Genomic DNA, 15,511 nt, shown 5'->3' with positions numbered 1-15,511 from the left:
TTTAAATCTTGAAAAAATATACAAAATAAAGACTGTTATATCTTTTATTATATAACATTAAACCATGAATGTAAGTCCCTCTCCAAGCACAAGAGCACAGTCTCTTTTATGGAGAGGCACAGCGAATCGAAATATAAAAGTTCTCCATATGTTTAAATGATTCAAATGTATTATGTTATAAATTAAAATGTAAATATATTAAATAAATAAAAATAAAAAAGATCTTATTTAATTTTTTTAACAAAAGCTTTGTGTATGATGAAATAAGGAATACAATTAAAATATTTAAATTCAATGACAAGTGATTTTAAGGTATATTTTTTTTACTCTCCATTCATCACATCCACAAATATTGATCATAGTGCATACATTTAGATCATGAAGAAAATCGTGATTTACAGCTTAATCTCAGTATTTTATTTCGAAGGATAATAAATTATTAAACAATGAAATGAATTGTTACTTTTTATCATTCAATACGTATTTGAGATATACATCGATCTCAGATATTACCAATGATTCAATTAATTTTCATTCAGCTTTATTTTTATTGAATGCATCTCTACTAATGACGCTATTGTATTCAATTTCTTAACTTCTTTTTCTTAAAATGACAAGTATGATAACCCTCATCAAATAATAATGATCATAATTTATATACAAATCTTTGTTACTGTATTTATCTCAAATATGTATACTGTAAACTATGGATATTTTATAACAAGATCATTTTACAGCGTCTGTTGCCTTTTGTATGCCGACGAACCCTACGTAAAGTGCTCTAACTACATTTTTGTCAAATTTGAGATATTTGGTGTACGTTATCAACTGACCGTTATCTACAAATAAAAACAAAAAAAAATAAAAAATAAATTACGTCTAGTTTTCAGGCGGATAAGACGCTATCTACATCGAATTTTCGAAATGAACTGAACTCCTAAAACGCTAATTACTTAATTTTGACAAAGCATAAAATCTCACCAATAGATGTCTCTAGTGAAGTTCAAATGATTCAAGAACAACCTTTCAAAATTGGTTCATATGTATATAGAACTTCCAAGAATTTGAGTTTTGTGGTTGTCAATAATGAGTAAAATTGGTGAACGTAAGACGTGTGTAAAGTGATCATTTAAGCCAGTCTGTGACGGTCGTCAGCCCCGTAAATGCCCAGACTTCCATATTCTTCTTCATCTTCGATGAGATGTGAAAAAATAACTCCTGCACTTGGAGATAATCCAGATTTTGTGAACAAGTATTTGGACACACTCAAAATGTTGTAGAGTACTAGATCAATCAGCATTCAATCAATTTGAACTCAAAAGATCATGTACCTAACCAATCGTCGATACTAGGAAATTTCCTATCCGATCTGAGATAAGCACGTTCCATTGGATTGTTTGAACCTGCGTCTCTGCTCGGCTTAGGGATTGTTGAAGCAAATCCTAACAACAGAACTGTGCCAGGATAAGTTGCCATGACTTGCGGAAACCCCTACGATGCCCGGCACCGACAGCTAATATAAATATTAAAGCACTTCTGTTTGCCCGCTAGACGATTGCTACTAAAAAAATCCGTTAAGATCAAAACCTCAAGTAGTTCAAAAAATGACCAGGCAAAACTACGCAACAATCAAAAGTACTCGGGTTTGTCAGCCAACCGATCATCTCGGTATAGTGATTGCAGTAGGGTTTAATAATAAATAATAATAAACCCTTATCCGCACCCCAATGGTGCATAGGGCACTGCTTCATATGAACGCAATGTTATCTTGATCGTTTACACATGAAGGAAAGGTGATCAGCCCTCCGCTTCAGGTACCAGTCCAAGGTAATATTTTTTAATAAATATTACAGTGAAAAAATCATTTATATTTATTTGACCCCCCCCCTGGGAATCGAACCCGGGACCTCCAGAACGGTAGCCGAGCGTGCTGACCATTACACTACGGAGGCGGACAAAGTTAGGTGATAGTTAGGTGATAAAACATATGCTCAACATAGTGTTGCGATGTTGCCTCATGTCCATCTGTGCTCCACAAGCTAGATACAAGATATATCTAAAAGCTATATCAATAAGTATTAAAAAATACTGAAGGTTTTATAGCGTAAGGCGAAACACTTAAAACGTAGATAGCACGAAAAACAAAGGTACGAAGTTGTGCAATTAAATTTAATGATATCGACAACTTATTCAGATTCAAAGTTAAATTTTATTGATACGTAAAAATACTACCGGATAAATAAATCGGATAAATCCGGCTAATTCTAATCGACTTCCTCATTAATAAAATTAAAATCTAAAGTGGTTTTCGGAGGTATAAGAATATAATGACCAATACATTTATTTATATGGTTTCTTGTGTTGGTGTAATCTCATAATTTGGCATTTTTGCAATAAAAATAAACTCGATCTTATCGAGTCTATTTTTGTTGCAGCAATCTGAAATACTTTTTAGATTTTTTTTCTAGTATGTAATAGTCGTTTATGTGACGAATTGCTTTGAAAATCTATTGTTATCGTGATGATTTTTATTAGTGAATTTTATTGTTTTGGTACATATTTATGTAAATACTTTTAAAGGCATAAGCCATATATAATAAAAAAATCATTAATTCATTCGGCAGTCACTTTGTGGCCAAATCTATCTATTGCTAATTTCAGTTTTATTTAGTAAATACCACAATTTCTTAAAATCTACTGAGACAAGTAAAACTTAAATTACAATACACACACACATACACACACACACATATATATATATATATATATATATATATATATATATATATATATATATATATATATATATATATATATATATATATATATATATATATATATATATATATATATATATATATATATATATATATATATATATATATATATATATATATATATATATATATATATATATATATATATATATATATATATATATATATATATATATATATATAAACATATATATATATATATATATATATATATATATATATATATATATATATATTTACAGTTTTTAAACTTTTTCTTGTGCTTAAAATGTATTCCATTTAAGAGCTTTGCTATGTATGGCCAGCGAGTATAGTAGGTTGATGAAAGCATGCAATTATGAAACGGATTCCGTAATATGCAGTCAATGTCACTGGTAATTATTGCATAAGTATTCGAGTACTCAGCCTCAGGTGTTCGAGAGGTGAATGCAAAAAACAACCCGTTCCTTTGCTGCACTTATTGGTAAAATCCTGATATATATAATGACCAGTAAAACGAGAAAATACATATTTAAAGTTATTACCTGTTCGAATAAAGGATGATAAGATGATTTTTAAAGTAGTTTTCGCTCGAAATTTGAATATTCTTACCTGAAAATAAAAGAAAATAGAAAAATCATTACAAATTGGGAGATGTTCAAAAAGTCGTTGAAAACAATTTGATGGTGATTGATATTTTCACTTATGATATAATAGATTATAATCTATATAATTATTTATGAAATATAAAAATAAAACACTCGTATAAGACCGCTTTAGAGTTTATTGATGTAAACACGATTACTATCGAGAACTTTCGAGATGTACTCATTAACATCTATAGTTTTCGAAACTAACTGTGTTTACATTAATAAAACCAATAGTAATTTTATACAAGTGTTTAATGTTTTATATTTAAAGAGTCATGTTATTTCACTTTACATTAAGTAAATGCTAGGATTTTTTATGTGATGTCAAATTTTCCATCGAAATAATGTTTTCATATAAAATTGTTTTTTGCGATATTAACCAATTAACTAACCATCATGCCGCTTCCCCACAGGGGTAAGCAGAGAGAATAGAACGCCATACCAATCTGATTTGCACAAAATCTTCGCCTTTCCACATTCATACATGTTCTCATACATACGCTTCGATAATTCCGACTCCTGAGCCGACCGCATTCAAGTATTTGAAATACTCGATCATCCCAAGTTTTTCTCGGTCTTTCTGTTTCTATTACCAACCACATCGAAAAATAAATACGTTTAACTATCCTTTCATCACTGATTAGATTCACATGCCCAAACCATCTAAACACACCTTTCTTAATTTTATCGATAGTGCTTATCTCAGCCTTGCATTAATTCCTTATAGCACCATTCGAACACCTTTCATACAACGTTTCGCGGCACATTCTTCCGAGAAAACGCATAACCATGTGTATTTTAAACCATTTTTTTTACGTGTGCATTATGTGCAATCAAATTCCCATCGCAGAGGCTCATAACATTATTTGACAAGACAGAGACAAATTGCATGTCCAAAACATGTGTAATTATCATAAAAATATGACGTCCAAACATGGCATAACAATTTACCAGGCGCTGACAAGAGTTGTAAGAGGTTTCAAGAAGATTTCAAAATAACAAATGAAAGAAGATAGGCCTTAAATACAGCTACATCCAATTATATCATCAAATATCTACCACATATTCTAATGGACCAGTGTATCCCAACCTTGTTCGTACCATGCCTAAACTGACCATTTATTTTTGTCCCTAAAACGGGACATTTACCATTTTTTACGTAAAAGTATGTTTATTCAAGAAAACACGTATTTTTTCATAGTTTTTAAGTATTAATAAAAAGAAAAGGAATGTTGTTAAAGAAAATTATAGGAATAAATATTATAAATATGAAAAAGTTAAGTTGTTTTATTATTTATATAAAGAGTCGGCGGTCTTCATTTAAATTATTTAGTCTTTGTACATGACTCACCAGCCACCTGCTTTAGCCATATGCACCGAAATCAAGCTAGGTTTGTTTAGCAATTTTATATGAAACGGCTATAACTACAAACTTTCGTCGATTTTTTTCATTTTTAAAAAAATGTTAGCGTGTGTTGCTTTTTTTTGAAAACGGGACATTTCGACGTCCTGAAACATTGCTTGGGGACAACGGGACAGGCCTTCTAAAAACGGGACGGTCCCGTTCAAAACGGGACGTATGGTCACTTTAACCATGCCCCGCTTCAACGAATCTAAAATCTTTTTTTTTTATTTACCAAACAAGTTATAAAAAAAGTTTATTACTTCAAATAAAAAATGCACACACGTGATAAATACTAATTTTTATTTAATTTTCATAAATAAATAATATGTATATTATACTTTATATATTAAAAGCATTGTTAACTTTGTGGTATGGTAATATAACAGTCTCCCTATCATTCATCGTTCACTTTGTGTAATAATACAACTTAAAGAAACAGTAATTCGTGACTACCGATTTCGGAATAATTATTATATCATCAGGTAATGAAAATAAAATTATTATGATCTGACATTTTTACAAAAATAAAAATTTCAAAGAGAGAAAGAAGACAAGTGAATCCCAATGGGAATATTTTAAATAAAAAGTTTTATAAATATTTCCTTTGTGATTCATTTGTCTTCTTTCTCTCTTTCAAATATTATTATTGTATAAATGTCAGACCGTAACAATTTCATTTTAATCTACAATTGACCTGATATTAAATGATTATTCTGAAACCAGTAGTAATTAAGTAGTGTTTTTTAAAGTGGTATTACACAAAGTGAACCATGAATAATTGAAGGAGTGTTGCAATTTTTTTTTCGAAAATGCGTTTTTCGACAATAATGTCACAAATATAACGATTCGCGCATTGCCCCCCGAGACATTCAAATTACCCCCAAGATATTCAAATTGCCCCCCAAGATATTCAAATTGCCCCCCAAGATATTCAAATTGCCCCCCAAGATATTCAAATTGCCCCCCAAAATATTCAAATTGCCCTCCAAGATATCAAATTGCCCTTCAAGTTTTTTAAATTGCCCCCCAAGGTATTCAAATTGCCCCCCAAGGTATTCAAATTGCCCCTTAAGATACTCAAATTTCCCTTCAAGATATTCAAATTGCCCCCTAAGGTATTCAAACTGCCCCGAAGATATTCAAATTGCCCCCAGGTGGGGCGCGCGCCTCATGTTGGAAAGCACTGTTATAGACACTCGAGAAGAGTGGATGCGTTGTATCACAAAGGGGATCCAGCTTGATAGACTTAATGAGTAATCACGAAATCTCTATGTAGCGGCCGTAGTCGAGCTTATTATGCCTGAAATGAATAGATCTCGTGACGCAATACGTAACTGTTCATTTGGCTAACGCCGTACATATAAGATCTGTCATATTGGAGTAGGTATACTTAATACCAACTAAATACTGGTCCACCTCCGTAGTGTAATGGTCAGCACGCTCCGCTACCGTTCTGGAGGTCCCGGGTTCGATTCCCAAGGGGGGTAAAATAAATAAAAGTGATGTTTTCACTGTAATATTTATTCAATATTACCCTGGACTGGTACCTGAAGCGGACGGCTGATCACCTTTCTTTCATGTGTTAACGATCAAGATAACAATGCGTTTATACGACACAGTGCCCTATGCACCACTGGGGTGCGGATAGGGGGTTTATTATATTTTATTTATTATACTTAATACGCCCGCCACTCTACAATCTGAGGATATATTGAGAATTAACGTACGAGCTAATAATGCATAAATGTGGAAGAAGATAAGTTTGTTCGCAAAGACGGATTGGTGTGGCGTTCTATCTTCTCTGCCTACCCCTGCGAGAAGCGGTGTGATGGCTGGTTAGTTAATTTTAGTTAGTTATTTATAATATTATTTTTTGACATCTCATCAAAGATGAAGAAAAATATGGAAGTCTGCGCATTTACAGGGCTGACGACCGTCATGGATAATGAGATAGTCCTGATTTTGTCAACAAGTATTTGGACTGACTCAAAATGTTGTAAAATTATTTATAAAATTGTATGACTTAAAATTGTTTGTGACGCGATGGATAGTTAGTAAGATAATAAATTCAAACCCTTATCCGCACCTCAATGGTGCATAGGGCACTGCATCATATAAATGCAGTGTTATCTTGATCGTTAACATGAAGGAAAGGTGATCAGCCCTCCAAAGATTATAAATATTTACATAAATTTACAGAATTTTGAGTGTGTCCAAATCTTTACTTACAAATCTGGGTTTGTCCACTTAGGAGTTATTTATATAGATATATCTCAATGATGTCTCAATATAGATGAAGAAGAATATGAAAGTCTGTATATTTGCAGAGCATACGACTTACCGTAGGCTAGTTTAAGGGATCAGCTTATTATACACGTGTAATGTTTACCATTCTACCCATGATTGATAACTACATTATATTATTTTGAGAAATAAAAAGACTTTGTGTTTTGATCCAAATAATACATCAATATGATCCACAAAGTTCATACTTTCAATATAAAAAATAGATAACTGCATTTCTGAAAGTTGTATGTATTCTTTACTTGACACCTTTTTCATATGCTAGTTCTAATCACAGGTAGAACGGTGAATGATACAAGAGTATTAAGTGTAAACCAATCTAAGACAGGTCGTTTACCCTGTAAAAACCCTGACGTTTAAATTCTTTTTCATCTATGTTAAGATATCCATATTCATTGAAATCCAGAAAAGATAAGAAACTGGATTTAAACATGGTCGTAAACTGAATTCTCCAATGCAGTCGAAATGCGATCTCTCAGAAGAATGTGTAACAAAACGATGTATGATAGATGTGCGAATAGTGAAATAAGGAAGGAATGCAAAGCTGAGATAAGCATTATCGATAAAATTAAGAAAGGTGTGTTGAGATGGTTTGGACATGTAGAACGAATGAGTGAGGAAAGAACGGTAAAACAAATTTATGAGGCGAATGTTAGCGGGAAAAGAAGCAGAGGAAGACCGAGAAAAACATGGCACGATCAGGTATGCCAAATACTTGAAAGTGGTCAGGTTAGGAGTCGTAACAATCGGCGGGTATGTATGAGGAGATGCATGAACGTGGAAGAGGCGAAGAATGTTTGCAAGGACAGAGTGGTGTGGCGCTCTATTCTCTCTGCCTACCCCTGCGGGGAAGCGGCGTGATGGTTAGTTAGTTAGTTAGTTACAAAATATATAAGATAGATATGTTCCACGTGATACAGTGTATAAAAAGTATGCTAAAATAAAAATAAAAATGTAGTGGATAGGTTTCCCTGTATGAAAAATAATTCAGAATATTCAAACATGAAACTTTTGACAACATTTTGAGTGTGTCCAAATACTTGTTCACAAAATCTGGATTATCTCTAATTACAGGACTTATTTTCATATTACTTTTTTGACATCTCATCAAAGATGAAGAAGAATATGGAAGTCTAAGCATTTACGGGGCTGACGACCGTCATAGGCTGGGTAGAATTGTTGAATGTTACACGTGTGCAAAGTGATCACTTAAACCAGCCTTTGACGGTCGTCAGCCCCGTAAATGCCCAGACTTCCATATTCTTCTTCATCTCTGATGAGATGTAAAAAAATAATATGAAACTTTTTATTGCTTATTGCGTCTGAATTCAATTTGAAAAAAATCGTTGAAAAAATTCAGTATCAATTAGTGCTAGGATCCTTTTCAGATACCTTTCTGTCCACAGTACTGAGTAGTAAGTATATGTGAGAGATGAAAGCTCAATTTTTTCTCTTATTTTTAGCACCTTGTTATATCGAAATTGTATAAAAAAACGCGTAGAAAGGGAGTTCAGTGTACTTATACGAAAGTGATGGGCAAATATTTCAACAGGGAACCCCTGTTACGCATAATTTTTGCATTTTATCTTTGGGTATATCTGTATAAGTAGATATCTGTATAAGTATATATAGATCATTTATCAAGCGAAGAATGCCACGAATGCCGAAGTACGTCCTAATATTTATCTATAGATGTTCCTTTACTTTATTCGCTTACCTTTTAAAGGTATCGCTAATCAACCGGGTCTTCGAAAACGGACATGTCCCACGAGAGTAGAATGGCATAAAGGGGGAATAATGTCAAATTATTACCCATCATGAACAACAACATTGTTATCAACTAGCATCAAAAATTTATTCGGATCTCGAAGGAAGTGCTCCAGGTTCTAGGTCGTTCCCGTACATGTTCTAAGGAGCTGAATTCAATTTGTGGAAGAAGATTGATTCACTCTTGTATAAGGATCAAGTGGTGAGGAAACGGCATACTAGCGGAGTACACGGATGATAAATGAAAATATTTGAATACATTTGTAAATCCCGAAACTGATTTGATTTGATTTATAACCTGTAGAGGATGTTACGAAATAAATTAAATAATTGAGAAAAAATCTTGTACAGAGTTCACTTGAACCAGCGGTGGCCAACCTTAAGCATTCGTGAGCCAATTTTTTCAGACGAGTTTAGATGCATCATGGAACTGAAGCACGATGTTTTTAATCGTCTATAACTAGGAGTTATTTGATCTCTCTACTGACTCAAAAACTGGACTTCTTGGAATATGATTTATAAATCTCCTAAGATCTATTCTTGGTTTCGAAGGTTATATTGGTTGAACTAAGATCACCTTAGTATTTAAAATATTAAGATAAGTTCTTCTTCTTCGACTTCCTTTTTATAGATTCGAGGATCTATCTGTTCCGTTATTCGTCTCTTATGACGAGGACTGCTAGCTGTCACACGATCACTTGAGAGGTCTTCCTAATGGTCTTCTTGCATCTGGGTTCTCTTGAAGATCTATTCGGGCCGGTCTATTTTTTTGCATTCTATTGACATGGGCAATCTAGAATCATCTTTGCTGACTTCTTTGTTTTTTTTTTTTATAATATAGGTTCAGTTTGTAAAAGCCCATTGAATGTGGACGTAAGGATGTTATGGGTCATTTTCAATCATGTTATGCGCAAAGGTTTGGCTACCCCTGCCCTAAACAGATGCTCTTCGTAATATAAATGACGCATTAGCGCAGGCGTGAAATTTTACGTCTCGTGTTCCCGTCACGGGTCATTAAAAACCTTCAATCACACGATGGTGTAATCGGAAAGTTTTCACAATAATTGGGACTACTGTTTGCCCAATATCTCGTAGGGCCAGGCTCGTCGGTAGATGCCCTGTCGGCTCATCAAAACACTTGCCCGCTAAAGGAAAAAGGCAATTTGGGTGTTGGAGTGACTGGCGGCTTCACTGAGAAGGAGATTTGGGTCTGGACAAAGGGCAGATGAATGATTAATTGGCAGTTATTGGGATTCACTTGATAAATGATTTAAACTAGTGGCGTCAGATGAGGTGCCAGAACATCAAAGCGATATAGTTGTTCGATTGGTAACCGGTTTTATTGTATTGTAACTAACTAATTAACTAATTAACCAGCCATTACGCTGAGTCCCCGTAGGGATAAGCAGAAAGAAAGGAACCTACACCGATTTGTCTTAATATAAGGAATGATTGCAAGGTTTGGATAAGCATTATCGATAAAATTAAGAAAGGTATGTTGGGAAGTAGCTTTTCTACGGATGGAAAGATTGATAATGATACAGAAAGTGAATGCTGGGAACAGAATGAATAGTGTACAGAATAGCAAATAAAAACCTACCAGTGAAAGATAAACTAATACTATATATTGCTCATAGCGGATAGCGTGTTTCTTGGTAGTTGCAACGACTTAGCATTTTCAATATTTTTGATTGAATTATTATTTCATAGACTTTAAAAAATATTTTATTACTTCATTGTGAAATTGAACACGCGAGAAATATATGTTCTCTTTTTTCTTTCTTTTACATTTGACCAAACTGAGCCACAGAAACGCGTGTCTGGGTACAGCTAGAGTTATATTTCAAATAAATAAATTGGCAGGAATGTTTCCAATAAATCATCTATCATATTCCGCATCCTTGCTCTTTCCCCACTGTAATTGTATTCACCGGTAATATTGACGTTTCGAAATCAAATCACACGGAAGTGAAGAGATTCAACGAATCAAGTGGAATGATTCTAGCATTAGCCCTAATATGAAGGAGGAGGAAATCGAATTTCAACAATGTCTAAAATCCATCATGTAAATTCCAAAGGCAGAATGAGGCAATCCGTCTAGCTGGACTAACAAGATCGCCGTAAGAAGTTGCGTAATAACAGTACGGAGCAACACTGGATCCGCGAGGGGAGTATGCAATCAACGATTTAATAACTCTCCATAACTGTAGATGACTCAACACATGCTATCTTTTTCTTTTTCTTTTTCTTGATGTATGCCTTGTGGCCTGTTTTTAAGAAGGATTAGCTTCCTGCAATTCTGATTCCCAGTTGTCGATCCATCTCTTTGGTGATCTGCCTGGGAATTGTCTACCTCGTCTGCTCAGTGCAATGTGGGGTAGTCTGGATGGTTTTATTCTCCTCATATGCTTTGTGCCTGTTTTTAAGAGGGATTAGCCCCCTGCGATGTCGATTTCCAGCTGTCCATCCATCTCTTTGGTGGTCTGCTTTGAAGTTGTCTGTATCTACCTCGGAGTTGGCTGTGCAGTGCGATGTAGGGGAGTCTGGATGGTTCCATTCTCTTCACATGCGCATACCATTGACTTCTTCGTTGTCTTCCCCACCTAACGACATTTTCGAATTCGCATATTTCTTTCATCCTGGTGTTCCCTATTCTATATCATAGACTCTTGCCAAATATGCTCCATAGAGTCATTATTTTTGACACTCTTAGGGCGTCTTTTGTTAATCCTTATAGGTCCTCGCGAATATTTCACATGGGCCTTACGACATTTCACCCAACGATATTTTCAATCTCGCATATTTCTCTTATCCTGGTGTTCCTTATTGTAGACTCTTGCCAGATATGCTCATTAGAGTATTCATTTCTTCACTCTTAACGTTTATTGTTACTGCGGTAATGTATCTTCTATGTAATGCTATCTTCAATTAAGTAAAATGTAGGAAAATTGCATAATACCGGGAAATTCGTGACACCTAGCGTCTCGTGAATTAAACACATGAATAGAGCCCCGAATGATATGCCCCTTTATTCTGAATGCAGAGCAACAACGTCAGCTTAAAATCAATTTAAATTACATAAAAGTGAGTCGCTTTTCAATCGCACTTTGAAACGAATTAGCTTTACGATAAAGAGAAGACGTGCCGCATCACAAGCAACAGCCAAAATAACTATAACACTTCGTAATAAAAAAAAAACAAATTAAGAAAAATATATATCATCATTTCGCGCGGAGCATTGGCCGTAGTGTTCCTCCACCGTCGGCAAGGTCGATCGAGGTTGTTATCGTTACAGTTATCGACTGGGTGAGTCAATCAGAATACAGGAAGGCAAATTTAAAGAACTAGTAAAAAGGAACAAGTCCGGGTGGAAGAATTTCGATAACAAACCAGGCTGAAGAAAGCGAAGTATTTTGATCTTATTTATATTATTTTTAAACGATATTATTGTTGCTAAAAAATCACTATAGTTTTGAGACAGACGCCGTGGCGTAGTTAGGTAGACGCTCGACTGCGAAACTGGCGTCGCAGGTTCGACATCTGCCAATTGCGAAATCAATTCAAGATTACATTTTTAATCGGTCTAGGTGTTTGTGATGTAATTTTTAAATTAACCTTCCCAAATCTTACTATCATACCTGCAGAGAAGGCTCTTAAAAATATGGCTTTACAGGTTATTCCGTAAAAAATACGGATTTTAACGGATTGAAATATTCAACAAATTACAACTTAGAACAACTTTACGCTTTAAAGATCAATAATGAGCTATTTATAAATGGATAATGGAAGTGGGTAAATCTGAAATAGGTACATTGCACCATTCAGCCATGTCGTATTTGATTGCATATTATAAAAAAAAATATTTCATATATTTTATTAATAAATATTGTAAAATGTGTCCACAGTACGGGAAAACTCAATTATACATTTCTGTAATATACAATGATTTTTTTTAAATGTGCTAATAATGTAATTAATGTAATTGTCCGCCTCCATAGTGTAATGGTTAGCACGCTCGGCTACCGTTCTGGAGGTTCTGGGTTCGATTCCCAAGGGGGGTAAAATAAATATAAGTGATTTTTTCACAGTAATATTTATTCAATATTACCCTGGACTGGTACCTGAAGCGGAAGGCTGATCACCTTTCCTTCATGTGTAAACGATCAAGATAACACTGCGTTTATATGACGCAGTGCCCTATGCACCATTGGGGTGCGGATAAGGGTTTTATTATTTTTTTTAATTATATAATTTTATAAACAAAATATTGTGAAATGTGCCCTCGGTACGGGAAAACTCAATTACACATTACTGTAATTTACAATGAATTTTATTAGCAATGTGAGAATATTGTAATTTGTCATTATGTGTATGATGAAATAAAAATAAATAAATAAATAGATTTCGCTATCTATCAAAACACCAATGGTCTGCCCATGGAATGTTTTTTGTTTACCATCGCGTTGTAAACCATTTTTTACTGCACAGTTTTTCTAGGAAGGTACTTGTCTATGCCTGATTGGATAGAGTACGCAAGGTCGTCACTCCGGCGTTTCCCGAACTGGAAATAATGGCGGTTGTCGTTTATTACGGAACTAAACCGCAATTACGGAGTCTGGATAATATTCATAAATAAAGGGTACAATAATTGACTGTTGCGTTGTAAAAAAATACTTTGAAATATTTATTTTAATTTAAAGAATATTTTCCAATCAGTTTTCAGGAAAAAATATTCGTTTGTATCTTAACAAAACAATTTTGTAAGGGTGGGAAACTAAAAAAAAGTAAATAATATATTTATGTAAATTATTTGTGAATCAAACTTTTGCAAAGTATAATATATATTATTTATATTATTTTAAAAAAGGAATTACCCGCAAAGCTTTAATTTTAGATGCTTGTTTGCAGGTCGGAAAGTAAGGATAGGAAAGGTGAATGTGAAAATACGTCACAAACACCCAGACCAATTGAAAATAAATCTTTCTTGAATTAATTTTGTAATGCCAGTTTCGCAGTCAAGCATTTACCTAACCTCGCCACGACGCCTGTCATTTTTTAAACAAAATTTTTATTCATCTTCAGCCCAGAATGCCCAGAATACCCAGAATGCCCAGAAAATGTACTTTACCTCAGCAAAAGTGACATATTTTAAACTAAATATTTACCCACTACATGGCAGAAAGTGTTGTTTTTGCATTTTGAAGAAAAGGTATTGTTTAATTATTTTTTTAAATATACTAAATATTTTTCAAATGGAGAAAAAACATTCAGGTTTTACCTAAAAAGATCTATTGCATAGTGAAAAGTTCAATAAGTGGCTTTATATTTATTTTCAATACATTGTATTATATTTTTAAACATTGAAAACGATCTCCTGAAAAAAAAAGTTTTTTTTTTATATACATATGACGTTGTTGAAAGGAGTGAGCGACATGTGAACTCTCCGGTGATCTCAGGTGTAGTGAATTTTGTGTTTGCGAATATCCCATTAAAAATCTTAAGTACGAAAGCTTGTATTGTTGTTTAATACAACGAACGAAAAGATAGAAGGAAGATAAACGAAGTTCTTGAAAATATAGTAAAGGGTATTGGGGTTATGAATAATATTTAGCACAGTCATAAAAATGAGTTACACAAAGCGTCGAAGTTTAATAAACGCACAATTGGAATATATTGTAAAACATGTAACGATTTCACACTTCCACATTTTAGCATCATTCAATAAATAATAATAAATGGCCCATAAAGGGCGAGAACCGATAAGGATGGAGTTGTTTACGCCTACAAGGAGCACACTTGCTCGTTTACTGAAATTAATAGGTTACTGTGGAAGCTACCCAGAAGTAGCCACCAGTAAACTAGACACAAATTGTAAATTAACCATACACAGCATGACTTTTATGCGATAGTAAATTTAGTAATAAAAGTAAAGATAAAAGAAGCTGAGGGCGCTAGAATGGTGAATACTAAAGACAGATAATATCAAAATTATATAACCAAAATAAATCACAATATAATTTACTGTCGATCAAATAAATTAAATATGATTTGATTAATATGGATCCAATAATTTATTTTGTATTTTTCATTCAATCAATTATCGTTATTATTTTCCCATGTATAATTCCTATTTTACCCTTTTTTATATTATTACAATGTACTTTGTTTATAAGAGCTAAAATCACGCGTTAACGTAGAGACTTATAAAAAATGTAACTGATGTAAATAAATATGATAAAATAGAAAATTATATTTTCAGGTATTTTGTAGTATGTAAATTATTCGTAAAAGAATCTCACATGCATAAATTGAGATGTCTTCTAGATTTATAATTTTAAACGTACTTTGATGTTCTGTGAAAATTTTTCTTGTTGTTGGGGGAGTGTGTTTTGTCACTTTTGCAACAATTTCATTTTTTAAATTTGAGTAATGAAGAGAATGTTATGCAGTGCTTCGAGTGATCACTTCAACTAACCAATAAAAGGTCATAAGCCCTGTTAATACCAGATTTCTATAATTTCATAAAAATACATATTTTCATCTATTTTGAGATTTAAATTAAACCTTTAAAACTAACAAATTTGTCGGAAATTGCCAACACATGGCATTTTTTTCGTCATAAAGTATTA

General features: G+C 33.4%; 2 protein-coding genes across 5 annotated transcripts in view; one reads left to right on the top strand and one right to left on the bottom strand.

Annotated features, from left to right (window-relative positions):
• The window catches only part of Atg16 (Autophagy-related 16), a 369,124-nt gene that overhangs the window by 226,578 nt on the left and 127,035 nt on the right, over positions 1–15,511 (bottom strand). The window lies entirely within an intron of this gene.
• LOC148310422 (uncharacterized) overlaps positions 1–15,511 on the top strand; it is a 250,184-nt gene that overhangs the window by 161,396 nt on the left and 73,277 nt on the right. The gene's annotated exons all lie outside the window — the stretch shown is intronic.

This window comes from Brachycentrus maculatus, unplaced genomic scaffold (genome assembly GCF_059751285.1).
Source record: "Brachycentrus maculatus isolate JH-2025_06_01 unplaced genomic scaffold, ASM5975128v1 h1tg000096l, whole genome shotgun sequence".
Lineage (NCBI taxonomy): Eukaryota > Metazoa > Arthropoda > Insecta > Trichoptera > Brachycentridae > Brachycentrus > Brachycentrus maculatus.
This window is presented reverse-complemented; position numbering and strand designations above follow the sequence as displayed.